Consider the following 27178-nt stretch of genomic DNA (forward strand, 5'->3'; position numbering starts at 1 on the left):
TAGAGTGGGAATGTGGCATGGAAACAGCGGTAGCACTGTTGGAGGACCACCTCCCAGACATGGACAGCTGTGTATTCATCCTCATCCTTGATTATGCGGTGCTGCAGGTTCTCCTCTGAGCTCTAGCAGACCAAGCATTGACAAGGTACTGGGATCGTTCTTTTCCTTCCTCACAAACTTGTGTCCAAAGGAGTGTGGAAGTGCTGCTGCCTGTTGCTCTCAGATATCGCCTGTGATATTTCACGAGCTTTCATTCTCTTCCTCATTCTGTTCACATCTACATAAACCCCTGAAGGGATTAAATGCCAACAATATGCCGACAACACCCAGCTGTCTGTGAACTTGCCATTCCTCAGCTATCTGAGTTTTAATTCCTTACTGAGGTCGACTCTTGGATAACCACAAGGTGGAAGTGATGCTAGTGGAAGGAAGGAAATATTTAGGCCAGGTCTATCCAAAAAAGTTAGGTCAACCCAGCTTTGTCACTCAGGGGTTTGAAAAATCCATACCCCTAAGCTATGTAGGTAAGCCAGCCTAACCCCCAGTGTAGGCAGCTGTATGCTGATGGAAGAATTCTTCCAACCTCCTGCCTCTCATGGAGATGAATTAATTACAGTGATGGGAGAACTCCTCCCGTCTTTGTAGCGAGTGTCCACGCTGCAGTGCTTCTAGTGAAGACATAGCCTTAGAAGTAGCCAATATCTTATCACCTTGCATTGCAAGCACTGATTGTAATGTTGTCAAAGTGGTGATGAGAGGGTGGTAGGAGGTAGTGCTGTTTAACTCCCTGTTGTTGCTAGATACCCAAATAATAACAGTAGCAAAACCCACCCTTTTTCTTCCACCAGGGGACTATTTCCCATCCTGACAGACTGAGGCTTGGCCATATCATTTGTAGCTTCTAGGATTTATCGCTGCATTGCACTAGACTTGGCTTTTCGTCAGCTTTTTGTCAAGTGGTGCAACAGTTCAGTCTTCTGATCAAAATGGCAATGAAAATACATCGCTCTGGTGCCCGAGCTCGCTGGCCACCTATCTAATACTGACTTTGAACTTCAGAGCTCAATGTGTTGAGCTCTGGGCTACTTATAAGGCAGCTCCTTGCTCCAAAATGAAGACCAGGTATAACACCCGTGAGTCACAGTTGCAAGGCAAGTTGCACTTCTGTCTCCTTTCTGGTGTCTTTCAGTGCAGCCCTTTCAAGTGTCAGATATAGTGCTTTTGCCTATCCTGGGGTGGAATTCTGCAATTCTTTCCTCTTAGACTGGACCCTAGGCTACAGTACCCTGTGTATATCAATTGGGTTTACACAGCAAGTCCATCTGGGTTTGGCGCTTGTGGTTCTTCTCTTTGAGAGTGTGTGACCAGCCATGTAGACAGCCTTTTGAAACCAAAGTATTATTTATTTGAACAAAGCATTTAGAGAAAAGGATCTTAAAACAACACAATTGACATGTTTCTGTTTCACCTTAGGTTTACCATGCCTCGATGGTAAGTTAGGCAGACCTAACTCCTTCATAGACCCTAGTGGGTGCCTGTGTTTTAATGTGGCCCCTCCTGAACAGCTCCTGCTCCTCTTGAGAGAGACTTTTTAAACAGCTGTCAGCCTTTTGATCTTCTGGTTCCCAAGCCTTTTCCTGTAATGACATTGTCTCTTTACAACCCCCAAGTGTTCGTGCAGAACTGTTTAGTCTTGAAACATTCTATTTCCTTCCTGTTTGATTTCCTTATATATTATTATATTATTCCTATTATACTAAACCAGTATGTTTGTACTGTAAATATTGCAATAACCAGGTCAACAGATCATGCTCAAATTATTACAGAGCAGCTCCACTGCCATCACACTAAGATCCTCAGTAATGATGAGTAAGATTACTTTGAGCTGGAGACAGACATTTCAGTGGTTGGCCCTGGCTATCAATCTCCCTGCCACCAGTGGTAAGAATGAACATAAGCCTTGGTGCTTTCAGATGGTCTGTAAGGTTCATCAGTCATAGGCCTTGTCTACACTGAAGGGAAAAGTTGATCTAAGCTACGCAATTTGAGTTATGTGAATAATGTAACTCAAATCGACATAGCTTAGATCTACTTACTGCGGGGTCCATACTTCGCAACATCTATGGGAGACGCTCTCCCCTCGACTCCCCTTACTCTTCTCAGTCAGGTGGAGTACAGGAATTGATGGGAGAGTGATTGGCAGTTGATTTAGCGGGTCTTCACTAGACATGCTAAAATGACCGCTGATGCATTGATCGCCGCAGCATCAATCCTCCGGTGAGTGTAGACAAGTCCATAGTTTCCCATAATGGTGGCAATTGTGAATTAAAAAAACAAATCAAAATCACTTCTTTTGTTTTTCGAAATTGATGGGGGAGAGAATCTACATCAGACTGATCACGCCTTTGGATTTGTGTACATTTGTAAGACTCTTCATATGCTACCAGTAATGATAATACATAAGTTAATGCTTGGTGCATTGAGAGGAGAGCAGACCCTGGAATATGATGTCTAATGGTGGAAATTCCTGTGTCAAAAATTGTAGGGCCCCAGTCTGGCCTCAGATATGCACATTGAAGGTGAAGAGGTGAAGAGGAAGAATTCACCCAAATACAATGAATTTTGGTGCTTATTTAAGCCCCAAAGGCTGCAAGAACGTCTCCAGCTCCTTTACCCAAAAGCCGAAGTGCTATCTAGATGCGTGCTATCTGGGAATTATAGGCTAGTAGGCAGCTCCAGGCTCTCATCTGCGGCATGGAGGCTTTTGTCCATTATCTTACTCTGTCCACAGGCACAGCGGTGCATCCGGATGCTGGAAGGGGGTGGGGGAGCCTTCGTTTTAGAAGAAAAGGGAATTTTTCTTTCTCCTCCTTCCACCCTCACCCCAGAGAATTAGATCAAGTGGGTGTGTCTGCTACTCTGCTCCTTCCTTAGCCTCTGGTTTGGTTTGGTCTACACCAGTGAATAGCAGCATCTCTGTTGGCGTCTGATAGCTTTCCCAAGCAGCGGAAGAGTGAAGGTGATGTGATCCTTGTCAGTTTCACAGCGGCCCAAGCTTCTGAATAGCATCAGTGAGAACTGATTAGATTGGTGTGCTAATTTTCAAATATTACTTTACCTGCTTTTATATTAATAGCACTATTTGTCTGAACTTCTTAATTTTTCTTTTTGAAGACTAATTTAAAATAGAGCTCAATATTTCAGTCATTTTTGACTCTCCATGAGTTTCCATTTTATCACAGACCTACTTTTTTCTAGTATTCTTTTCTCCTTTTCATTTCCTGCTCTTTGTGGTGGGTTACTACTTCAAGGCCCTGTCATGGACTTAATGGAACTACTGTATTAGGCAGGAGCTACTAATAGTCATGAAATCTGTGAAACACTTAAACCCTGTTTGGGTGGGTGAAAGTTGCTTATATGGACCTATGATGTTTTACTACAGTATCTCAGATGGTTACAGTATCTCAGATGGTTCAGATCTTTGCAAGACCATCTTGCCAAGTGGGTGAATAAACTGTGCAAGTATGATTTCTGACACTGACCAGGGAAGATCTGTGCACATCTATGTGGGTTGAGGTGCAGCTCTTGCCAGTGGCAAGTGGAAAATCCAAGGCAGCCCACACACAAATCCAATATCATACTGGCTGCAGTATTTCAAAAGGAGTGCAATGTGCTGGTTCAGAGAAAAGAATAGGTCATTAGATCCTTTGGTTGATGAAGAGTTAGTACCTTCAATGAGCAAATGGAGGCACAATGAGACATTTTAGAACTAAGAGGAAGTGTGCTTTATTGCAGGTGGTAATCTAGATGTGATGGAGAGAGATGGTAACTGATTTTCCCCAGAGGATAGAGGAAAGCTCTGACACAATCTGCCTGTTACCCCAAAATGAATGACAGTTGTGTATTAAAGACCATAAAACAGTTAAAAAAGAGGCTCTCTTGGCCCTATTACCGGAGGGATGTTACACTCTGGAGATGCCACTGAGTTTGCTCAACCAGGAATGGTCCCTGGTTTCAGTCCTAAACCCCACTGCTGCGATAGAATGGCGATGCTTCCGTGAAATGCGTGATTGTAAGCATTTTTGGACTACTTCCAGCTGTAGAAGCAGGTTGTGTGTGTGTATGGTTTTTGCTGTTGTTTTTTAAAGGGCATAGACTGTTTTACAGATGGCCAGGTGGATGCTCTTCCAGAGTGGAGGAGGCTATCACTTAAAGGATCTCGTAATAGATTTAGGATTTTTATCAGAAATCGACAGTGACCATTGAAGATGGCTAAAGATGTCTTTTATCTATGGTGGTGTGGTAATCCTTAATACAAATATAATTCATGTACATAGCAATATTGGCTTTCATTGTAAAAAGTGTAGAGCTGTGTTAACATGCAACACAGTTAAGTAAGAATGTCAGGGTAAATAAGCTTTTATAAAGGGGATGTGGTGGGAGGAGTAAGGGGCAGCATGAACTTCACTATGCCCTAAAGTACCACGTGTACTGCAGAATGTAGTCCAAATAGAGGGAGATTAGGGTGACAGGATAGGTTTAACTCTGTTTTCTTGAAATTGTGAGTGGAACCTTCTGTATATGTGTATTTTAATGCTTTAAGGTATGCTAGGAACCTCAGCTAGCACGAAAATGGTGGCAGCATTGTATTTCATCCTTCAGTATGAAAATAATGTTGGCCTATGTTCTTTTGAAACTATGCATAATAGAGTGTAGTTTCATGTTGAAACTTGATCTGATTAAAAAAAATTTAGGTTTAATTTTAAAGTTGGTTTGATTTAAGGCTCACTGCTTGAGAATTAGTGACCAACAGCACTGAGACAAAATGTATCTTCATTTCCTAGAGCTGCTATTTAAAAAAAAAAAAAATCATCCAAATGAACTCAAAGCACAATAAAAATAAGTATTTATTTTAGAGGAATCATTAAAATATACACTGTATCCTTAACCATCAATATTCCTAAATCCCTGTATTTGTAGCAGAAGAAGGTAACATGAGACATATCTTCATCTGGGCAAGATTCCTGTAAAATGGGGTTGCGGGTGAGCACTGAAATAAGAACATATCTTCCATTGTTTCATTTTTTCAGTTGTCTGCTTCTCACTATAATCTTAAAGTGATAGTCAATCCTCTAAAAGAAGTGAGGACTGACTCCGTAATTGTGTCTGTCTTATTTAGTTTGAGCTACTGTTTTTTTCTCTAACTATGTATTACATTTTTTTTGGCTGAAGAAAAGAAATGCCCCATTCAATTTCTTACTAACTATCTGTAGGGATTCATGGTTCTTTTCCTTGCTGTTTCTTTCACTGTGCTTCCTGGTAATATTGAAAAATCCATTCCATATGTTTCACTCAGACTGATGTTTTGTAAGAACAGAAATGTTAATTCAGCTACTTCAGATTTCAACGTTGTCATAGGGAAATGTCCCCATCATGCTGGCCACTATGTGCTAATACCATTTCCCAAATGCTGTTAAAATTACCTGTATTTTCAAAATTAATGTTTCCTCCCTTTGGAATTTCCTACTCTGGATAAGTTGAAGTACAATAGCTAGTATAAAATTAGATCTGCTGTGCTATGAAACAGAGCTTCTATCACAAATAGTTTCTTTTCTTGGTCTTGGTTCAGGTTAACATTATGTATCTCTACATCTGCCATTTGTGGAAACTTAATAAGAACATTCTGAACCTTTTGGTCAATACAAATTTTCCCATTATGTAAAACGTCTTACAGATTGGCTTGACTCACTAAGTGGTGGCAGGCAGGAGTCTCTTCCTGCAGGAAGTAGATCTATTTTTTTTACAAGGAAGTTTTTAGTGAATTAGTAAATCTTCATGTAGCCTGTTATATTGGTACGTTGACATGATTTAGTGCAATCTCAGTTTCCTATTGATCCTTTCTGCCTTCAGGCTTGTGAGAATTATTTAAGTATATTAATAGAAGACACTTAAAACCAGCTTCATTTGTTTGTTTCCCGGCAGGGGGACTGGAGTGCTTAGACTTCAGCAGACTCAAGACCAGCTTTTAGCAGTGGGAGATAATGTATTAATCCATTGGAAGCACAGAGTGGAGTCTTGCATATCACTTTGTGGTTTGTGTTGTGAAAGATGTTTTTCATGTTAGCAGGTTCTAACAGAACTCTAAGTGTGCATGATGTTTTCACCTTGTGTGTATTTAGGAACCTCATGACAGGTATACCATGCTTTTATTATTATTATTTGTATCAGTCTTCTACTTTGATGCTGTTTTGCTTTTGCATTGTTGGAAATAATTTTCCTAATAGGTTTATTAAGGTTTACCATGACTCAGTTTCAACACAAGTGTTCCTTTATTAGTCCAAAGGCCACTTTGTGTTGGTTACATCCAAAATACGCATATTCACCCTTATATTCTATACCCAAACAATAATATAGTTATAAACATTGGCCAAATACTCACAACCAGATCAGGCCCAGGAGACACTCCCATCATGGCATTACTGCAGTGGGGCGATGAAAACCTTGCTCTTTATACACTATAACAAACAAGTGATGTCAATTCTGGTTATTGGACCTTAGCTAATATTAACTGAAATGGTTTAGGGCTGCACTCTTTCTTCAAGATTTTTCCCCTTGTCTCACTTCCCACTATTTTCCCCTAGCTATTGGACTAAACATTTTTAACCAGTTAATTACTTCACCTGGTACCCAATTAACATGATTTCTTTATTTCTATTTCTTAACCCAAGCCTTTAAATAAGATAACATGGGTATTTTCAGGATTACTACAAGTTTAATGCAAACAGTAGCTTCTCATGATCTCATTCTTCTTGGTCACATGCTTCAGGCTTATCACTCATGTCATGATTTAGACTCAATTTTAAACCAGAGTTCACTGAGGCCTAATATGGGTTTATATTCCTACAAGCATGAAGCTTGATAAAATGAGATTACATGCAACTTTCTCAATTTTCTTTCCTTGCATGTAGACTGAATTTTTTTAGGGATCGTTAACATAATGCTCTGGCTCACAGGTTACTGAAGTTTGTGGCTTCAAAGCTCTAACTGGGCCAATTTGTAGATCTGACCCTGTTTATTTTCCACCTAATCTTACCAGGGGTATTTAGCAAGTATATCGTCTTTCGCTTGCTTGCATTGGTTAGCAACCAAGGCTATTCCTTCCTGAAAGTAGATGGAGATATAATAGTTTTGTTTCTAAATAAACTCTTTGATGCCTTTTATCTGGTTTTTTTAGTTTGTTTGTCTCTTTTTAGACAGCTGAAAAGGAAAGTTAGTTTGCAGATGTGATTTTAAAGTTGGTTGTAAACATCCAAGCCATAACTAGTTTACAAAGCCATAGTGATGGCCAATTTAGAAAACTATATAATACCTCAATTAGACTGCAGGAGGAAGTACTCTGATTTTTCTGAAGGGTATGCATGGGCAGACCTGTTCATTGTAACTTCTCTCCCCTTTCTTTTCCGAGACCCTGCTTTCTTGAGTTGATTGAACAACCATTTTCTGTCTAGAGTCAGTGGTACTATTCGGCTGTTGTGAAAGTTCAAGCATAGGGTTTGACAGTGGAAGTGGAAATTTGAATCAGCATTGCTTGAGATTCCTGTCCATTTTATGCATGGCTTAGAGTCTCCAGGCCCTGTGCCTACGTGGATGGTAGCAGCAGGAGAGCAGACTAATTAACTTGAGGTTCCAAGGCATGAACCTCAGAAGCAGATAAAACTCTTACAAACCCAGCAGAGGAGCAGAAAAACCCTTGTAAAAAGTAATTAAAAATAAATTATATTAATTAAAGGTACTATAGCAAAAAAACTGAATCTTTTGAAAGTAGTGAATGTCTTAAAAATGCAAGATTTGGCCAGCACGCAGGATTCATACTTCTGTCATGGAAGAAGCCTTTCTGCAGATTCAAACACCTAATGTTATGCTAAGTCCTTTGGAGATTGCAGCCTAGGTCTGGCATTGGAAGTACGGGGCGGGGGGTGGCAAGCACCGTCATCTGTTGGAATGGTTAGTTACTATCATGCACTATATGTTTCCTGGAAAGTGTTCAGAGGATCTTGAACTCTTCCATTTTGCTAAGCATTTTCTGAGAGTGAGATTCAATCATGGTCCCACCTTCCTTTCTACGCCCTTCTGCTTCTTTCTCAAAATGTTTGTGTGCCATTGGTGGTCCATGGGCCACAGCTTGGGAACCACTAATGTCACATATTTCCACAACTATTTTTCTGAGTCATCCATCTTTAAAGTGTCTTTTTAAAAGTCAAAACCATAATTTTAAAATAGTTTCCATGAAGTATGAAGAGCATTAGAAAAAATTTTTAAAATAATTCTGTTGTGGTGTAAACATTACAGTACTGTGTTGGTGCGTGAGAACTGAGGGACCCTATTAAAAAGGAAAACACTCCAGTCCTCTAGACTTTTAACATGTTGTTATGGGATTCACTAGTCACCACTGTGGCACTTTCTTGCAGGATTAACTCTGAACCAGTCGGCTGCCCCTCCTTGTGTTTCTCACCCCATGGTCTCTCTCTCTCTGGAGTCAGGGGGCTCCCTCTTTGTAGCTTGGCCCTCCAGCTGGATCACTGCTGTCCTTGTCTGCTCCAGATGGTCTTCCAATCCAAGGCAGGTCCTGTGCCATTTTCCCAGCGGCCGATAGGGGAACTTAGGCCCACCCACTACTCCAGGTTCCTATCCAGGGACCCTGTGTCCATCAACCTGTGTCTCCTTGCTCCCAGACCCTGTTGCTATTTCCCTAGACTCCTTAGTTCTCTGCTCTATCTTCTGGCTCCCAAACTCTCTGGGGTTACCAGCTCAAACTTCCCCCTCCCAGGGAGTAATTGCAGACTACTTAACTCTGAAACCCTAAACGTGCCTTGCTTCTCCCAGGGAGTGACTGCAGACTCCTTGCCCTGCAGCCCCTTTCTGCTGTCAACTTCCTGGCTTTATACAAGCCCTGCCTGTTCCTTCTTAGCTGGATTTCATCAGCAGCCAGCCTTTCAATCCCTGGCTCTTTCCTGGGTTCAGCTTGCCAGGTTAATTGACCTCACTCAACCGTCTCTGCCTTGTGTGGAGTTATACTACCATTATATATGGTATATTATATATGGTATAAGTTATATACCATTATATATGGTAGTATATCATGTTTGTGAATAATCCGTTACCACTTTTTTTCTTGCTTGTGTGGGTCGCAAAAAACAAGTTATAACCATGTTAGAGAACCATCTTGTAATTCTGAGGCTATGTCAGTGCTGGCCTTTCTCCCCCCCCCAACCCCCCAAACAAAACAAAAAGTCCTCATTGATGTTAGTGTAACACACTAGCGAAGTATGGTTCACGTCTCCCTCTAATCTCTGTTTAATGGGAGGATGATAGCCTACTGGCTCTGCCAACTAGAGGGGCTACTCTTTTCGCTTAGCTGGGTAGAGGTCTATGCTGAAGTGCTGGTTTTGATCCCCGCTGATGTGGTAGAGACAGGAGGCAGTTACAGTCGTATTCACTAGCTGCCAATTGACTTTTTTTACATTAGTGCTTCCAGTGTTGCTGCCACCTGTGCACCACTGTGGAATCTAAAGAAACAAGGCTAGTGTAGGTGAGGCCTGGTAGGTGCTTAAGCTAAAATATAGTTCTCTAACATTGCTTTACCATGTGCTGTTAGGGGAAAAAACAACAACAACGATGTACAGTCAAGTTATATATTTTATTGTAATATTAGGATATGAATTAGGATACAAATTCATATCCTAATATTACAATAAAATATATAACTTGACTGTAAATAAATAAATATTACAATAAAACTTGCATCACACCCATGTTTAAGCATGATATATGATCTCTAATAAAATATATAACTTGACTGTAAATAAATAAATAAATATTACAATAAAATTTGCGTCACACCCATGTTTAAGCATGATTATTTCTTTAGTGTAGGTGAGGATCTAGTTACGCAACCAGTTAGTCTACATTTTTGCATCTCCTGATTCAGACAAAATAAACAAGCACGCTAAAGAAAAGTAGATTTGACCTGAAAATCTTTTATTAATCTAAATATTAGAATCAAAAAGGATACACATTTTTAAAGACTTTTAACTTGACTAATTTTTAAAGCTTTTGTTCTGACTATTGCTTGTTTTCTTTTTCAATACATGTAACTAATTTTGAAATTAGCCCCTATGCTATTTGTGATGTTAATGTTATTCCTCAGCATGCCACTTACTGCTGCTTATTGTAATTAAAAACTATTTTGCAAACTTGATTTTGCCATTCGTGTGGTAAGAATTGCTTATGTGAAGTTTCACCATGTTTTTAGCGCAAAAAAAAAAGTGGAAGTTTTGTAAAAACAAAAGACATTGCTATAAACAAATCAATGTGATTTCACATTTATTTATTTTAAAATAACCATTTTATGTTAAAACCTAAAACAAAACCAACAACTTTGAATTCAATCAACATTTCCCCTCCCCCTCCAAAAAAAACACTCTTAAACATGGGGGTGGAGACGTTGAGCCCTGGAAGGAAGAGGAGGAGGCAGAATCATGGAGATTCTACTGAACTTATGTGCAGCATTCCATTAAGTCATTTCTCTTTAGGTGGGTCTTGAACAGAAAGTTTACTGTAACCTTGTGATTCTTTCTTGAGTTCTTTCACTTACACTCTCTGTTGTATAGCCTTCAGAAAGACTGCAGTGCAGTAATTGATAAGGGCTGTTATTAGCAGAGAAAACCAAGCTGTGGTAATTCTTCCCCCCACCATTTACGCAATTGTTGACTGAGGTCTGCATTTTAGAGAAGGAGATAATGAAGTGATGCCTCCAGGTTCAAAGTTTCGAGGTTTGGCTGCTTACCAAAAAGAACCTAAATAGTTTTCTGTAAACTGTTGCTAGTGTGTGCATGTCATGTAGCATATCTGATGGTGCTGGGATATCCCCTTTATATGAAAACTCTTGCAATTTGTGCCTAATAATACTTTGTTTTTAATTCTCTGTGCTCAGATGGTGGAGAATAAGGTAAAGTACTATTTTTGTTTTGTACAATTTATAACAGGAATGGAAGTATGAATGCATCCGATGAAGTGAGCTATAGCTCACGAAAGTTTATGCTCAAAAAAATTTGTTAGTCTCTAAGGTGCCACAAGTACTCCTTTTCTTTTTGCGGATACAGACTAACACAGCTGCTACTCTGAAACCTGTCAGTAATTGAAGTAACTTTCAATATCTCATAACATGCTACAAAAACTTACCTTCAGTTGTTTTGTAATTACTAGCCAAAGTTTTATGTTACATATTTTGTTGCTAGTAGCCAATTAAAATATTGGTTTAGGGAACTTAGTAGATTGAATTTCCGCTTTGACAAATCTAGCCATTTATCTCAAATATACACCAAATGTATTTCCTTTGAGTCAGTTTCTTTAATTATCTAAGTGTATCTGAATTCCACATTTGAACGATATGTAACATTCATGTTTTGTCATTTAATAAAAACTCGATAAAGAATTCTTCTTAATGAAGAATTGGTTTGGAAACTGTAAGTTTTCTTACCGTTAATCTTTATAGCCAATGATTTTTATTGATTTTGTTTTCTAGCTAGAGTTTTCACTTAGGTTAACATGGTTATATGCATATTAAGTATACAACACTGCCACAAACTCCAGCTGTTTAGCTGTCAAAGTACAGTGATTATAGCTAGAATCAAAAGTTGGGGGGTCCAGTTTTCTGTGACTCAATGGGGTGGGGAGGGGGGAAATAAAATCCTGCATTAAATCCAGTTATATTGCTCAGAGTTTAAATGGACAGCAGTCTAGAAATTCTAAGTTATACATCCCACAGTGAACATGTATGACTCAGAGCTCATCCTTGGGTTTAAACACTTTGGAATTTGGATTTCCTGCTGAGATGCTACATTAATGTTTAGTGCAGGAAAATTCTAGTCTGGGTGAGACATTCATAAAGCTAGTGGGGTTGTTTTTGCATGTTACTGTGGGCTAGAAAAAGATTTCTGCAAACACATGTCCTCTTAATTTTTCATAAGTTTTTCATAGAACTTTCATAAGTTTTAAATCTTAGCCAGCAAGCTGGTATATCTGGCTCTTTTTAAAGATATCTCCTTCCCAGTATGAAACTGGTAATTTGCTTGCATTAGTATGTCTCTGTCTACCATACCGCATTTAAGTGAGTTTATAAACAGTTACTGGCATGACTTGTTTTAAACATGGTTCTGGTCATGGTCCACCCACTGGATTTATGGGTCTCTGTAATACAAGTGGACAAATGCCTGTCAACATAAATCCTCAAGGAATCTCCAAGTGCTACAGTAATGATTTAGTCAGACTGCTTTGAGACCTTCAGGTTTTAATGCTTTAAAATAAAAATGCATTATTAAATGCCAAATTGCCATTAATATATTAAACAAAATTGCTCTGTTCCGTATTCATTTGGCAGAAAATACCATAATCTCATTAGTTTTAGTAGAAGACCTCTGTGGCTTTAGGCACAAATAAAATAAATAAAACGTTATGCCTTCTGAGGGTGGTCTTCTAATGAGGGACAAATGATTTTTCTGGGGCCTTGTCAGAATGGCTTGCTGTGCACAGCTATTCTGAAATGGTTGTCTAATACGTTTCTCCCAGAAATGTACTTGGAAACCATTTTCCAACATGCCTGTTGCTAGCACAATTTTTCTGAGCATCTGTGGTGGAAATCCAGCAATCATGCTTAACATCCACCATTACAAATATAAGGAGTACTTGTGGCACCTTAGAGACTAACCAATTTATTTGAGCATGAGCTTTCGTGAGCTACACGAAAGCTCATGCTCAAATAAATTGGTTAGTCTCTAAGGTGCCACAAGTACTCCTTTTCTTTTTGCGAATACAGACTAACACGGCTGTTCCTCTGAAACCTGTCATTACAAATATGTTCTCTGGGCCCTAAAATGGAAGAACTTTATCCCATATGGATGAATTTTTACCCAAGCTGACATCAGCCAAGTCAACTATTTGGCTTCTCTAGACTTTACGTAATGTTTGTTTATATATTCAGATAGTTACAAGTCATCAGAGATTTCTCAGATTTGCCTTGGGTTACTTACTCTTACAACCGATCTTTTCTTTTGGACTATACAGCTCTCTCATACTTACTTTCTATGGCTGCTGCTACCACCGCCATTATGTTTGTATTTGTTTAATCCCTTATGTGGACATCTGGCTTATTAGAACCAAAGCCCCTCAGGAAACAGTATACACAGTCCTGAGGGTAAGAGCAGTATTTTACTCAGTTCCTTGTGGTAACTGAAAAGTAAAGATTCATTGTAACATCCTGAAATCTCTCTTGTCTAGGTGCACAAGATTTTTTTTATTTTTTTTATTTAATTCTATCATCATGTATGGTTACAAGACTAAGGGAGTGGAGTAAGAATGGTCTTGTGGTTATGGCACAGGACTGGGATCCAGGGATGAAAGGTTTTGCCTGTGACTTTGTGATCATATACAAGTCACTTACCCTTTCTGTGCTTTAGTTTCCTTATCTGTAAAGTGGGGATAATATTTACCTCAGGGGGATGTCGTGAGGTTGAATTAATTAACGTTTGTAAAACACTTTTGAGATTTTCAAGAAGTGCAACAGAAGCCTATGAGGAAAGATTAAAAAACTGGGCATGTTTCTTCTTAAGAAGACTGAGGAGGGTCCTGATAAGTCCTCAAATATGTTAAGGACTGGTATAAAGAGGAAAGCAATCAGTTGTCTTCATGGCCACTGAAGGTATGACAAGAAGTAATTGGCTTAATCTTGAGCAAGGGAGGTTTAGTTTAGATATTAGGAAAAACTTTCTAATGATCAGGGTAGTTAAGCTCTGGAATAGACTTCCAGAGGAAGGTTTGGAATCCCTGTCATTGGAAATTTTAAAAAGCAGATTGGACAAAAACCTGTCGGGGATGGTCTAGGTTTATGTGGTCTTGCCACAGCGCAGGGTGCTGCACTTGATGAGTTCTCAAGGTCCCTTCCAGCCCTACATTTTTGTGATTCTATAAGAATGTTGTTATTTTTACTTTAACTCTCCAAGTACAACATTGGAGATGAACCTTCATAGATACTAATCCTTTTGGTCCTTATCTGGTCCAAAACGAATTCTATGAGTGCTACTGCATCTTTGGGAACACCAACAATATCTACTGATCTAAAACCTGCAGAATGACAGTTGAGGAGATCCTGGAATTACCAAGCCTTATATAGGCAGCCCCATTTTGGTGGATGTGGAGGCAATATTAGCAAAGCTTTGCCTGCTTCAAGACCCAAAGAGAAAGTGGGCTATGAACACAGGGCAGTCAGGCAGGGAGATTCCACATAATAAAATGCCTTTACGCAGGAAAGTGGTCACATGCATGCACAATTCAGGACTAAGACTCTCTTTTTACTGAATCTTTGCTACTGGGAGTGTAAACAACAATTCTTTTCCTGCGGAATTTGTATCTATCACTTGTAAAGACCTGACAACCAACACAGTGTGTTTTCAAATGTCTAAACCAAATAAAACAAAGACTTCTCTTCTTTGTGTCAGATGCTAGCAAAGATAGCAGCCAACCCCACTCTCCCTGGGATAGTGTCTAGAATCTTCACCTTAGAAGCCATATTTTCTAATTTTAAATATAGGTTTTGGTGTTCAGGGAAGAATTTGCGGTAGAGAAAATTTAAAAGAAGAAAAGAAATGGGCAGGAGGATTTATGTTCTTGAAAGATCCACATGCAATTTAATGTTTGGATAAACCATAAGGCATTGTTTTTTCTCTTGAAAATTGCTCTTCAATAACAAAATATTATTGCTATACCAGAAAAGATGGAAAAAAAGGAGAAACTGAAACTTTATTTCAGCAAGTCTTAGGATAATAGTTTTTTTTTCTTATCTACAGCCCAAGAATATATTTCAATTGGATTCTGCTAGAATACCCACAAAAGAAGTCGCAGGTTCTCTTAATACTAAAACTGGTGATAGTCGGCAGCACAGTATCAAAACTGAATTTTTGAAGGCAGCACAGTCAAAAGATAAATTTAAATGTAGTGGAGCTGAGACTGGAGGTTTTGCAGGCCATATTGCTAAATTAATGAATAAAAGAAGAGTGTTTACGAAACAGTAGTGAAAAAAGTCAGTTGACAGGACTGAGAGTATATCATGTTGGATGTAATTACATCTGTAGGACACCAGAAAAAGTGGAAACAATTATTGTGGGCCAAGTTGAAGACCTCTTGAAAATGATACAAAAACCTACCTGAAAGATAACATGGAAGGTTTAATTTAAATATTTCTTTTTGCTGGTCTTCTGTTTATAATATTCAGTAACCAATTATTTCAAGTGGAAGACTAGAGCTATCTTAGATAATGTTTCCCGGGGAGAATGGGGGTCAGTCAGCATTGTTTTCTGAGCTCTGGATATAGGTTCGAGAAGCCTTTGCTGAAGTAACCCCTTGTGCAAGTCAGTGAATATGTCACTTTAGGTTTTAACATAGGTATTTCTAATACATTACTTCATCTAAATTTTAAATTTAAACAAATTCAGATATGTAGTTGAAGAATATTTGTCTCACTAATTGGCTTCCCCTACAATGTGCAATATTAAAATTTCATAGGAGGACAATTCTGTTAAACATCACCTGCATTTTTAAATTAGATTTAGTAATATTTTGGTGCACTTTGGAGGAGACAATTTTCCTGTAATTTTTCATCTCTGTAATGAGTCTGTTGTATCTCTGCAGTATTCTGTTTTTCTGTGGTCTTGCTGTATGATCTGTGGTAGTGCTGAGTTCCCTGTTTCGGATACTATATCTGGTATTTGTATTTTTAAAATATCTCTAAATTGACAAAAGAATTCCAAGATACTACAGACTGGACTGGATTGGCTCAGCTTTTGCATCCTTCTAAGAAATTGACAGTGCAGGGATGGCTCCCTATGTATGCCACCAGGCAATATAAAGAGCAAGACATTGTTCAAGGAATTAATAATAATGATTAATAATATATTATCTCAATTACTGTTCCACTAGGCAGAATGAGAAGCCAATTAAATTTTGTTTTAGAGAATGAAAACTTAAAAACCAGTTTGCTGAACAGAAAAATAATTGCACTCACTGACTCTCAGTGAAAAAGATAATCAGACTAAGAACATCAAAGCTGGGCAGGAACTTTGGGAGTTCCTTTGCTGCAGGGAGATTTCATGGAGTTTGGTGGTATTGGTTAATCTGGTTCTGAAGGCAAGGATTTCATATAAAATCCAGGTCCAAATATCTATCCTTTGTGGTACTCCAATTAATGATTTCTATGATACCTAATGAAGACAGTGATGAAAAAGTTTTAGCTTGCTGTAGGAATAGATTTATGGGATCTGACAGAGAATTCCCTTCCAACCCTGATATTCTATGATTCTATAAGTATGAATGGTAACAGATAGTTTAGAACTCAGGGAAATTGTTAATTTTTTTTCCTAAACTGGTGATTGTTACTTCAGTAATAGGAAACTTTTCAACTTGAAATGGTCATTAGGCTATTATGGTGCTTAAATACTTAAGGAATGCCTTTATAAATCTGTATAATGATGATCTTTTTATGTTTCACAATGGTTAAGTATTTTCCTTAGAGTGCAGGACCAGGAGATCAAACAGCTAAGTGCATTCATCCACTTCCTCAGTCATGACTCAATCATGGACTTTCCCCAGAAGAGCACGGGTAGAGATTAAAGTGCATCTAGTCCTGTGATAATCTGATCAGATTTAATTTCTCCAACTCTTTAGACAAACATTTCAACTAAATGTCTTCTACAGTATTCTGAATTGCACTGTGGGTTAATTTCTTAGAGACTGAGAGGCATCCTCACTCCACCTATCTGCTTTACAAACGAACACAAGTTGGAGTTCGGAACACTTAGAAAGGCAATGTCTGCCTGCTAGGACAGGATGTTTTATCCATGAGTATTTGTACCATGATCCAGACACGCAAAGCATGAGTGATCTTTGTTTGATTTTTTTTAACAATGCTTTTGATTTTTTGAATGTCAAAAAACATAGCCCATTGAGATTATGTATTTATGAAATAATGATTAATAAAGATCTGTAGTTAGCAAGGGTAGCTTGAAATAGAAAAAAATTCTTTTTACCATTGCCCTAGGCAGAATCTTAATATATTAAGGAATTCTGGCATTGCAAAAGCCACCATTTACAATAAAAATGGACAGTTTTTAAAAACTAATGTTTGAACAATATTTTAAAGTGAACTTTCCTAAATCACATTAAATTGCTTGTCCATCTACCATTGTTTTCTTCAATTCTTAAATTAAGAAAGAAACAAGAAAAAATATTTCAGTTGGCCAGGGTTACACTTAAGTTTTTGAGAGTTGTCCAGTCTTACGGTCAGTAAAGCTCTTTTATATAGTTTCTGGGTTACTGGATAATCCAGCTAGAATTAATACAAGAATTATTTATATATATTCATATTCCTACCCTTTCTTATTAACATAATTACTGGAAACGTCCATGTGAAGCTTTCTTTTATAAACAATATCAAAATGATCAGTCTTGGTTAGCATGACTGTAAGTATATTGGAAATGACAGTTTCCATGGTCAACAGAAAATCCAGTTTAATAGGCTTGCCAAGAACAGCTCTTCACAATGTGATACTGTTTTATTTAATATTGTTACAAATCATTCAGCCAATCCACATGCAGATTTGTTAGGCAATACAGAATCTCTTGTTAGCCAAGAAAATAAAATAATTCTTTGCCAAAGTTTATGTTTATAATATTTTTTTCATGTTTAAATCTCATTTCACTTTCTACATTTCAGTCACTTTGTAATCTGAAATATGGGAATCATACAAAGTTTAAGTGTCGGTGATTCTGTTTCATTGGATGGGTGTTCCCTTGCAAGAGCATTCAGGTGTCCAAACTACTTAGTTATTCTTCTGTTTTTTCAAATCATGGAAGAGCCTCTTGGGGCCTGACCCTACCCCATTCAAGGGAATAGGAGTTTTGCTGTGGATTTTAATGAGTGGATTTTAATGAGTATTTAAAAAATATCAGTATATTTTTGTCTTAAAAACTGAACTTTTGTCTTTTTCCCATTAATACTTGGAATGCAAGGGTAGAGAAAATGCTCCTTTTCATTTATTTGTATGTAGTTGTTAGTTAATGTGTAAGTACATTGTCCCAACTGACATATCTAATGCAACTGTGTTGATAGCTTTGAAAAGAACATGCACTTTCAAAACTGTATGTTTAGTATGAGATTCTGGTCCACCTGATGGACAATATTTGAGGTTCTGTAAATATTATAGCAAGATAGAACAATGATCTCAGATTGTTTAGAAGACTGTATGCCATGACATGGCAGTTGTTTGCTGCAGCTTGAATACTCTTACTGTTGTCCCTGGTTTTAATTCCTGATTCTGATTTGTGTGTGATGTTTGCTTAAAGGTTTTTTAAACAAGAATATGACCACCTAAGTGAAGGATCCTTTGGCTTTGGAACTCTTTCCCTCTGATGTGTCCATCATCAACTAGATATATTTATGCTACAAAACAAGATTCTTACATTGTTCTCTGTCTTTTTTTCCACTAAATTGTGGGATTTCCAGTTGAATGTCATTTGGTTGATGGGTAGGAATGGTGCACGGCAGAATCTTTTATTGTGTATGTTTTGTAATGGTGGTAGGATATCCTAGGAATAGTCATCTATAGTAAGAAATCTTTATAATACAAAAATTCCTCACTTGTGATTGACGATTTTAGAGGGAAAACGCTAAGCAAAACTTATGTATTCTGTTGTATGTACTGAACTGATTAGAGTGGTGGAAGCATCTCTCTGAATGAAATGTTCCTGTCACTTTGTCACTGTAATCAGTTGTCATTGATTATAATGCACATTCTGCCCTGTGAATACCTCTGTTTGTAAAATATGTAGTGTCCTATTTAGTTAGGCTTCTGAGATTGTGGGGTTCTATTTAATAAAAATGTGGATGAGGTGCCCTTAAAGCCCTGTATGACAGTGAAATACAAAACAACAAAAATAACTGATAAAATAAGGAATTCTGAAATTTAAGTTAGAAATGTCTTAGCTTGCTCACGGTAACCTGATACTAAAGCAATCTAAGAGTAATTCTTAAAGACTGATATGACTGACATCTGTCAACAAAATTAAAAGGCTAGAAACATCTAGCAGTCTATTTTTCAGAATACTCTCAGATGATTAGATAATCAAACACAGTAAACAACCTATTTTGATTTGAAGTTAAGCTGGTGTGTGTTCTGCTTATTTTGTAGATGAAGGGATCCACATCATTGTTTGAAGGGATACTGCTTCACTGCTCATTTTTCTGTTGTTGTCTTTTGCTCCCTGTCCAAGCTTAGATGTTCTTTTCCTGTTTGGATATACAGGTATGCTACTGTATTCTGTAATTTTCAAACCGGGGTACATGAGCTCTTGTCAGGGTATGCAAGAAAAATCCTGTCATGGCAGATAACGCATTTTATACATGTCAAGGTTCTTTCCCCACTCTGAACTCTAGGGTACAGATGAAATGAAAAACCCTGCATGAAAAAACATCTGCATGAAAAACCCCCTAAGCTTATTTTTACCAGCTTAAGTTAAAAATTCCTCAAGGTTCAAACTATTTTACCTTTTGTCCCTAGACTTTATTGCTGCCACCACCAAGCGTCTAACAAATATAACCGGGAAAGAGCCCACTTGGAAACGTCTTTCCCACCAAAATCCCCCCAAGCCCTACACCCCCTTTCCTGGGGAAGGCTTGATAAAAATCCTCACCAATTTGCATAGGTGAACACAGACCCAAACCCTTGGATCTTAAGAACAACGAAAAAGCAATCAGGTGCTTAAAAGAAGAATTTTAATTGAAGAAAAAGTAAAAAAAAATCACCTCTGTAAAACCAGGATGGTAAATACCTTACAGGGTAATCAGATTTAAAAAATAGAGAATCCCTCTAGGCAAAACCTTAAGTGACAAAAAGACACAAAAACAGGAATATACATTCCATTCAGCACAACTTATTTTATCGGTCATTTAAACAGAATCTAACGCATATCTAACTAGATTGCTTATTAACCCTTTACAGGAGCTCTGACCTGCATTTCTGCTCTTGTCCCAGCAAAAGCAACACAGACAGAGAGAACCCTTTGTTTTCCCCCATACTTTCCAGCTTTGAAAGTGTCTTGTCTCCTCATTGTTCATTTTGGTCAGGTGCCAGCGAGGTTATCTTTAGCTTCTTAACCGTTTACAGGTGAAAGGGTTTTTCCGCTGGCTGGGAGGGATTTAAAGGTGTTTACCCTTTACTTTATATTTATGACAATATAATACCACTTAACATCTAATCAACAACTAGAAACTTGTCTGAGGGACTATTTTTATTCAAGACGAAAGTATATATAATAAAATTGTTCATTATAATAATAGTAGTATCCAGGACAACACACTCTAGGATTTGTACGTTGTGTTGCATCATGTTATCCCTTACAGACCTTTTTATTTTTCTGTTTTCATATATATATTATGACCCTATCTCAGATGGGAGTACATAGTAGTTATTTGGAAAGGGAAACTGGAACTAATATGTTTGTGGTTTTTTTTAAAATTTCTTCTTCTTTTGTAACCATTTACAACTGATCGCAGGTTAGTTAAGAGAAACCATTCACATTTCCTTTAAATATTGGAAATATAACTCTTCATATTTAGTGCAACTAATCATGGTTTCCTTACACAGTTTAATAAGATGTTTGGGCATTGCATGTTCCTCCTGTTACAGTTTAAAAGGACATGAGTAGTAAGACCAGGACTTTTAGATCTACATGTATCTACAATATTTCTATTATTCACTGCACTCTGCAAATAACTTTATTCTTATACAGTGCCTAAAACACTGGCTCCCCAATCTTTATTGAAGCCTTTAGGAGGAACTGTAATAGGATAATATTTTTGAGAGAGATTGTCATAGGTATACACTATTACTTAAAGATTTCATGATTAAGAGGCTCTGTATATTGAGGATAAGGAAAATTATTAAAACTTAGTATTGATGTGAATGCAGAATGAATATTTTTACATTGAAAAATATTTTTAATATTGCTAGAGGTGATGCACAAACATTTTATATAGATTATTGCTGCATAGAAAGATTTCTGTTCAAAATCTATCTGTCGTCTTTGTTACCGAAGTATCCTATTCTACACTTGACCCTCTGCAGGATTTGGCCCCCCGAGAGGTCTGCATGTCTTAATCTTGTTATAATTCCCAATATAGGTGTCTTAGCTCAAATGAGAATTACAGAATTGCTCTTAGATATTGTTTTGTTCAAAGATGGAAGGTAAATTTGTTTGTAAATAACTCTGCCTCCACGTTGATCATCTCTTCTGATCTTTTAAACAGATATTACTTTTATACCTTTTTTAAAATATATATACTGTTAATATCTCTTTCGTTTTACGGGTGAGAACTGTTTTCCTTATTTTACCCATTTGTTCCTTGTTTGGGAATCCCCGTGCTTTCCAGCTCCTGGAACACACTTATGTCAGCAGATTAACTTTTGCTTCCAGTTTCTAGTCACTGATGCTAATATAGGCTTGAATTAAATTATAAAAGGATATTTCTTTTGTATGTTCAGGAAGATAGTTTTGTTCTCTCCACTCATTTTCTTTTCTTTTTTTTTATTTCAATAATCTGCAGTTCAACCCTTGCACAGATAAGCATGAAGTCAGTGCTAGATGTTTGCTAAGGCAGGTTCAATTTAAGGATTCTGAAGCTGGCCCTAGGATACACAGTATAGTTTTGAGCAATAAAATGGTATTGCTTAGCAATTAGCTTTGAGGTAGAATCCCCCAAATTAGAACATTAAATGATTAAAAGTTACAGATTGAAAGCTGCACTCTCCTTTTTTTTGTTTTGTTTTTGGAAAGCGCTGTAGTTATGGTTTTATACAATAGGAGTCAAAGTCCATTATAGCAGTGGTTCTCAACCAGGGGTCTGGGGCCTATGTGGGGCCGTGAGCAGGCTTCAGGGGGTCTGCCAAATAGGGCCAGCATTAGACTCACTGGGACCCAAGGCGGAAAGCCGAAGCCCCACCACATGGGTCTGAACCCAGGGCCCTGAACCTCATCCCTCGGGTTGAAGCCGAAGCCTGAGCAATGTGGCTTCGTGGGGGTCCCCTGTGGCGTGGGGCCCTAGGAAACTGCCCTGTTTGCTATCCCCTAATGCTGGCCCTAGCTTTTATATACAGAAAAACAGTTGTTACGGCAGGTGGGCCGGGGAGTTTTTATAGGATGTTGAGTGGGGCCTCAGAAAGAGAGAGGTTGAGAACCCCCCTGCATTATAGAATATGCCTAACTTTTGTGAGCCTTTATAGGTTGTCTACATACTTTTTAAAACCTAAGGTTAAACAACGCTAAATGTGTTAAGTTCAAGCAAGAACAGAGTCTCGTTCTTCAGCACACTGAAGACACTGTAGCCCATGTTTCATCTTCCTCCGAAGGCTTCATCTTCATGTTGAATCAGAGGAATGACAAGATAGGGCCTGGTGGAACACCACAAAGGTGAGCCCCCAAAGAGAAAGAGCAGTCTTCCATTTCTATGAGAGGAAAAAGCTGAACTATTCTAAGGCAATTACTTCCACCTCTGCCAAATCCAGCAGAGACGTACATAGCACCTTGTAGTTGATTGTGTCAAAGATTGCTGAAAAATGTAACAGAGCTAGCAGAGACATCTTGTATTGCTGTTTCCATACTTGTCCTGGTCTGAAACCTGATTGTCTGAGGTTAAAAGATTGGAAAGTTTCTCCACTACTTATCTTCTTAATTATTTTCCCCAAAAAGAGAAGTTAGAGGCTGGGTAATAGATAATGATGACACTCGTGTTAAATGGTTTATTGAACAAGAACCATAGTATTGGATCTTTGAGGTTTTATTGGCAGTTTGCCCTCCCTTTCGGAGACACTAATGATCACCTCCAAAACTGAGCCACCTGAGTCATCCAGACTAGCTCAGCTATACATGCCAGACTGAGTACTTCATCTGGCATGGTGGTGGTTTTATTAATGATTTGACCTCACAATGAGTAGCATGAGTTGAAGTCCCAGGTTATTCTGTGCTGTTGTCCTAGTCGGTAACCAACAGGTCTTGGTACAAGCTACATTCATATATAAATTTTAAAATCTAGTTTGGCACCCTGAATTTATGTTGTCATTTAAGCTCAGCTGCTCAAAGGTTGGAGTCGTGTCTGCCCAGATCTTTAATCCTGATTTAAAATTATACTTGCCCTTGTGAGTTAAGTAAGAGCCTCCCACTCCTAAAGGTTTTACTTGTACATCACCTTTTCATGTTGATTTAGCTGATACTATCATGATACCTGCAGGTATCTGCAAAATGTAAAATCTGTGATGGGGACAAAAATGAAAATCATTAGCGTATTGAACTTGCACCAGAACTGTAGTGAGCAAAATGGGATTAGCCATAGAATGACAAGCGGCTCTGTTTTAGTTTCTGAAAAATATTGTCCACAGGCATGCTACAGGATTCCAGTTTGTTTTTTCTAATGGAGATCTGCTATTTGAGACCTTAAGGATTTGTTCCTGAAACAGCTGTCACTTCAGTTGGGTGATAAGGTGCACAGGAAAACAGAGATATCAGTTAGTCTGTTGTTGCTCTTAGTTTCAGGGGTTCTGTTTTCTGGAAGTCGGCTGCTTTGCATACTGTGGGTGCGATAGTAACTTTCCTAGATGGAACCTTGTGTCTTAAATTTAGATCTCATTTGAAAAATTTGAAATTTGCATAGTGGGTATAACTTCTGTTAAAGTTCGCCCAAATGGAAAAAGGCACCATGATCTGTAGTGGTGTATAAACAAAAATGTAGTGCCAAATTTTCAAAAGCTGAGATCTCTGTATTACCCACATTTGTGTTTACCTCTAATTGCATATGCACTTAGTTAATGCATATGCAGGTGAAAGTATCCCCATGCATGCAGTTAGTCAGTTTGAGCACCTAATGTGAAGTATTCATATGAATTCCCTGCCCTTTTGAAATATGGCCCTTACAGTATAATAAAGTGCTTGTTGATGTGCTTTTAAATCCGTTCTGTGTTGCTTTGTGGATGGTTTCGACTGTGTTTTCCTTTGTAAGAATTTTCTAGTTCGGTGTGTTAGAGAAGAGAATTCTTCACCCAGTTGGCTACCAGATGCTGTAAATTTTTTTAAAAAGAAAAGGAGTACTTGTGGCACCTTAGAGACTAACCAATTTATTTGAGCATAAGCTTTCGTGAGCTACAGCTCACTTTTTTAGCTTTTCATGTATGACAAACTTTCTTGAAAAAAATAAAACAAAAAAGATCTTGCTGTCAGGAGAGTTACCGAGGAAGACACTATTAATTTTAGAGACTAACCAATTTATTTGAGCATGAGCTTTCGTGAGCTACAGCTCACTTCATCGGATGCATGCCGTGGAAACTGCAGCAGGCTTTATTTATACACAGAGAATATGAAAAAATATGAAAAAATACACATTGTGTAAAGAGTTGTCACTTTGGATGGGCTATCACCAGCAGGAGAGTGAATTTGTGTGGAGGGTGAGAAAACCTGGATTTGTGCTGGAAATGGCCCACCTGATGATCACTTTAGATAAGCTATTTACCAGCAGGACAGTGGGGTGGGAGGACGTATTTTTTCATATTCTCTGTGTATAAATAAAGCCTGCTGCAGTTTCCATGGCATGCATCCGATGAAGTGAGCTGTAGCTCACGAAAGCTCATGCTCAAATAAATTGGTTAGTCTCTAAGGTGCCACAAGTACTCCTTTTCTTTTTGCGAATACAGACTAACACGGCTGTTACTCTGAAAACTATTAATTTTGTTTGAAGAGATGTCCAATATATGTCATTTCAGAAAGTGGAGTCCTGTGGGGCATTGTGTAGATATATCAGTATGAAGTCTCATTTGCCAGCTGACAGTCCAACCTTCAAGCAGATTCATATCTCTATGAAACTGTCTGTCACCTGCTGCTTGTTCTATGTTCAGTATGCATTTCCTGTTGAATTTTGAGTATTACCTCTTCCCCCTCTCCTCCCCCCCTTGTTGTGGCTAATTGCTCAGTTCTTTGTGAAGCAAAAGTACTATTTAGGTTTTAGAACATCTTCATTTAGTTTTAGTTCTTCCCTTCATTGGGATACCATTTTTTGTCTGTTAAAGCCTGATTGCCTGTTCCCTATTGTTTTTCTTTACCATTCTACTGCTCCTGTTTGTGGAGCTCTGTTCTCCTGGGCCTCCTAACTGGAGAACTGCTCCTTCAGTATCAACTTCAGTGGCTCCTTTTCCCAACTCCTTTGCGCATTCAGGTCCTTCTTTAAACACTCTCCGGGGTTCAACCCTCTCCTCTTTTTATCTCTTGGTGATCTCATCCTCTTGCATGGTTTCAGCAACCAGACAGATAGGTCCTCAATTCACGCTATCACCCCCCTCTGTCCAGCAGTGCATCTTCAGCTGTACTGCTCACTAATCAAAAACAGTCTCCAAAACTGAACTTCTTTCTCATCTTGAAAGCTCTTCTAACCTTCTTGTCTCAGATTCTGAACCTGTTACCTCTGACTTTCTTCTTCGTCTCATCCCCATAACCACCATCATGGAGTTCTGGCACTTTCCTTTTCAATATCACTACAGTCTGCTCATTCTTCATTATGCCTGCTGTTGAGACCCTTGTCCAGGCCTTGTTGATCTGTTGGCTTGATTACAGCTCTGTTTGCTGTCTTGGGCAATCCAGGTTTGCTCCCCACGGAGTTCTAGTGCAAGTCTTCTAGTTCTCATCCAACACACACCGTCTCTTTTTCCTCCTTGATACTTCTTCAAATCATGTTTTACCAAGACACCAGGCCCTCTGATCTCTGAAGCACACTTCAGTGCAGCAGACTTCATCTGGTTTATTTTTACTCTAGTTATTCTAGAAACTAGTATTTGAATAAGAGCTCTTTCTCCAATAAGCAATCTCCTGCTTAATTCTTCAATGAAGTTATATGTAGGTGTTTGATGCTGCACTGTTGCCATGTGAGTTGTGAGGTTGTAAATTCTAAAATGGACTACAAGGAGCCTTTGTTTAATCATAAATATAAATATCATATTTAACAAAAGGAACTAGGAAATCATAAATAGCATGTGCAGGTATAAGTGCATTTTGTTTTTATGGGGTTGTTTTCAGTGTGTGGTATATTTGGAGTTGAAGGTATATTACTGCCATTGTAGTTGGTGGAGATACACTAGTACACAAGAGAGGAGAATTGGGTTAGGAGATACCCATTTACTTTTACCAAACGCTCATTTATATTTCAGATACTAGTTACCTTCTGATTCTTCATGGTAGAAAGATTCCATGTTGATAACCGTGTATACATTATTCCTATAAATAAGCAGGTACTCTCTTATGGGTACATATTTAATTCTTACTCCCAGTTATACTGTTTCCTGTATTTGCCTAGGTTCTCCATTAACATCTCTTGATTTTTGGTGCACAAGATAGGTTGGGAAACTATTTAAAGTATTTTTAAATTGAATAAATGTCTTCTCTCTTCTGTGGTTCTGCCAATTCTTTGTATACGGTGTACTTAAAGTATCACAATCTCTGCCATAATAGATACTGTAATTCAGTCTTCAGCTGTGTTAATTCTTTCCTGAACAGGCCAATTGTGCCGAGTTCCGCTGCATTAACAGAGCAGTCATGTTATGTGGACCTGTTTCCTCTGGGGAGTGGATTTGTACCACCTGATCTCTTTCCCTGGAAATGCAGGTTGAAAAACTTGAAGGTGTTTGAGATAATAAAAATATGGGGTTTCACCTGTATTCAGACAAATTCTGGCTTGCACTGTGCCAGTGCCCCAGGCCTAAAATGCAACAGAAAAGCCAGAACAGCGGAGGAGTCAACTCCACGTCTCCTGTGCTGTGTGATGCAGAGCTCTGCTGTGATCAGGTGCTGCTCATCACAGAGGAGTAATGTTGATGGGCCAAGGGTGTGGCCAAGTGGTTCTATGCACATTGTAGACCCACTGTCCCTAAACTCTTAAACTGAGGGCACAGGCAGACTGCATCTGCCGCTTCTTGCGGCAGCCAGTAGTGGTGCTTGTGGCCTAGCAGTGCAGGTACCAGGGACCTTTCTGGCAGAGTGAAAG

General features: G+C 38.4%; 1 protein-coding gene across 5 annotated transcripts in view; it reads left to right on the forward strand.

Moving 5' to 3' along the window:
- TRAF3 (TNF receptor associated factor 3) overlaps window positions 1-27178 on the forward strand; it is a 90596-nt gene that overhangs the window by 15498 nt on the left and 47920 nt on the right. Inside the window, exon 1 of one of the 5 annotated variants that reach the window (XM_073349711.1) lies at window positions 19337-19409. The exons of the other annotated variants lie outside the window; for them this stretch is intronic. The gene's annotated coding sequence lies outside the window, so the exon portion shown is untranslated. Of the gene's footprint in view, window positions 1-19336; window positions 19410-27178 lie in introns of those variants that run through there. 5 annotated transcript variants of the gene reach the window in all.

The sequence above is a fragment of the Lepidochelys kempii genome, chromosome 6 (assembly GCF_965140265.1).
Source record: "Lepidochelys kempii isolate rLepKem1 chromosome 6, rLepKem1.hap2, whole genome shotgun sequence".
NCBI lineage: Eukaryota > Metazoa > Chordata > Testudines > Cheloniidae > Lepidochelys > Lepidochelys kempii.